The 2,500-nt window shown below is 57.9% G+C and overlaps 1 non-coding gene across 1 annotated transcript in view; it reads right to left on the bottom strand.

Annotated features, from left to right (window-relative positions):
* LOC124733757 overlaps positions 1 to 696 on the bottom strand; it is a 1,909-nt gene extending 1,213 nt beyond the window's left edge. Inside the window, exon 1 of the ribosomal RNA XR_007009121.1 lies at positions 1 to 696. This exon is cut by the window's left edge and continues 1,213 nt beyond it. This is a non-coding gene — a ribosomal RNA (small subunit ribosomal RNA).
* Between the last annotated feature and the right edge of the window lie 1,804 nt (positions 697 to 2,500).

Genomic DNA, 2,500 nt, shown 5'->3' with positions numbered 1-2,500 from the left:
TTAAACACCGACGGGCGGTGAACCAACAGCGTGGGACACAAATCCAACTACGAGCTTTTTAACCGCAACAACTTTAATATACGCTATTGGAGCTGGAATTACCGCGGCTGCTGGCACCAGACTTGCCCTCCAATAGATACTCGTTAAAGGATTTAAAGTGTACTCATTCCGATTACGGGGCCTCGGATGAGTCCCGTATCGTTATTTTTCGTCACTACCTCCCCGTGCCGGGAGTGGGTAATTTGCGCGCCTGCTGCCTTCCTTGGATGTGGTAGCCGTTTCTCAGGCTCCCTCTCCGGAATCGAACCCTGATTCCCCGTTACCCGTTACAACCATGGTAGGCGCAGAACCTACCATCGACAGTTGATAAGGCAGACATTTGAAAGATGCGTCGCCGGTACGAGGACCGTGCGATCAGCCCAAAGTTATTCAGAGTCACCAAGGCAAACGGACCGGACGAGCCGACCGATTGGTTTTGATCTAATAAAAGCGTCCCTTCCATCTCTGGTCGGGACTCTGTTTGCATGTATTAGCTCTAGAATTACCACAGTTATCCAAGTAACGTGGGTACGATCTAAGGAACCATAACTGATTTAATGAGCCATTCGCGGTTTCACCTTAATGCGGCTTGTACTGAGACATGCATGGCTTAATCTTTGAGACAAGCATATGACTACTGGCAGGATCAACCAGGGAGCTGCGTCAACTAGAGCTGAGCAGCCGGCCGCCCGGGAGTGTGTCCCGGGGGCCCGCGCGAACACGCAAGCGTCCGCTCAATCATTCTGCAAACAGGAGGAGGCTGAGCTCCCCTGCACAATACACCTCGAAACCCTCTCAGGTCCCGGCGGCGCGCAGCGCCGTCCCAAGTACTTGGTCGGGTTCGAGAGAGGCGCAATCGCCCGGAGTTAGGCGAGTAGACGCTTTCGGTGCGACCACCCGTGCTCCCAACTGAGCTTGCCGCTGCCGACAGAGGCCCGGGAGCGTGCTGTCGTGGCATTGCCGGCGGGAGACAACACGCGCCACCTACGGTGACCGGCAGCTCCAACGCCAGCGCCACAGAAGGACAAAAGCCCCACTTGGGTGCCGAAGCGAACTCTCCCAGCACAGCGCACGCGCCAACACATCCGCACAGCTGCGATACAAACCACCAGCGAGAACCGCTGGGGCGACCGAGCAGCAGACGGCGTCGCGGCGCCGAGCGCCGGGCGGCGGCGCATCCTCAACGCACACAGTCCTCAATCGGACCAGCACACTGAAGATGTCCACCGCGCTTCGCACCGGGCCCGCGAGGACCTACTTTGGCCGCACGGCGCCGCGCGCAGGGTGCGCCGGCGCGCAGCTGCGACGCCTGCCGCGTCCGTCGGCCGGCGCGCCTGCCACTGGCCGCCCCCACCAGCCGGCTGTAGCGCGTGCGCCCACGCACCGCGCGGCCAGCACGCCGGGAGGCGCCCCCTCACCGGCCGGGGACGGTCCCACCCAGCCACCGCCGCGTATCGCTTCACACCCAGATGCCGTTCAGTTTCGTCGGCATGGTGGGTATCGCTGGAACAACCGGTTAGTACCTCAACCTATCGTCGCCATCACCGATTCACCCCTAGCGAGAACAACCGCACCACAACAGGTTACCATTTGTTCATTTGCGTAACTTCACCAGAAAACGCAGGCGTCCATCGCCATTTGCAACTTCAACGATTATTGCATGCCTGTGTCAGGTGTCACGCCACACTACGTCTGCCCACATACACGCAACAAAATGTGCACGCCTAGACAATACGTGGAAGGTGGCCCCCGTACGTATGCGATGTCCATTGCTCGAACGACTGTCAACCGGCCTCTGTAGCATGTCGCAGATATGGAACGCGGTGCACCATGCCATCACGGTGTGTGAGGAGAGACGACTAGGTCCGAATACATCAACAGACAGCTCATGCTGATCGCCATCCACGGCGTCCGTTCCTCCCACACGTCTCTATGGCGTACCACACTGCAATCCAGCTCTCATAGGGAGACGACACGTAGCTGCGTGCACAATATTTGCACTGTATGGTCCGCCGTTTTTGGGCGCAGTCGTTGTGCGGTCACACATGTGCCACGATGTATCATTCAGTACATAAGGACGAATGTGCAGTACAGATTGTGGTTCACGCGTACGACATCAGCGGACAGTTGACACAGGCCGCACCACAACGTAGCCTGAGTACGTCGCATGCGAAGGGCATTGAACATGCAAACTTCTCACCAACCAGCTTGCGAAGGCAGGGGGCAAGGTGGGGACGTGGGGAGGGGCGGCATGTACGTCCTGCTGCCATCCACATTACAGTGTACAGCAGGAGCATGTGGAAAGTGAGCAAGACTTGCAAGGTGTTTAACATGAAGCGATACACAGGGGTGCGGGCAGTGCGAGTAGCGAACTATATTGCGAGGGTTGCGGGTGGGCAACACTACAGTAATTGAACGAGTCGTATAACAATTACAGAGCAGGTTTAGGCGACAACGTGGG

The sequence above is a fragment of the Schistocerca piceifrons genome, unplaced genomic scaffold, assembly GCF_021461385.2.
Source record: "Schistocerca piceifrons isolate TAMUIC-IGC-003096 unplaced genomic scaffold, iqSchPice1.1 HiC_scaffold_1408, whole genome shotgun sequence".
Classification (NCBI taxonomy): Eukaryota; Metazoa; Arthropoda; class Insecta; order Orthoptera; family Acrididae; genus Schistocerca; species Schistocerca piceifrons.
This window is presented reverse-complemented; position numbering and strand designations above follow the sequence as displayed.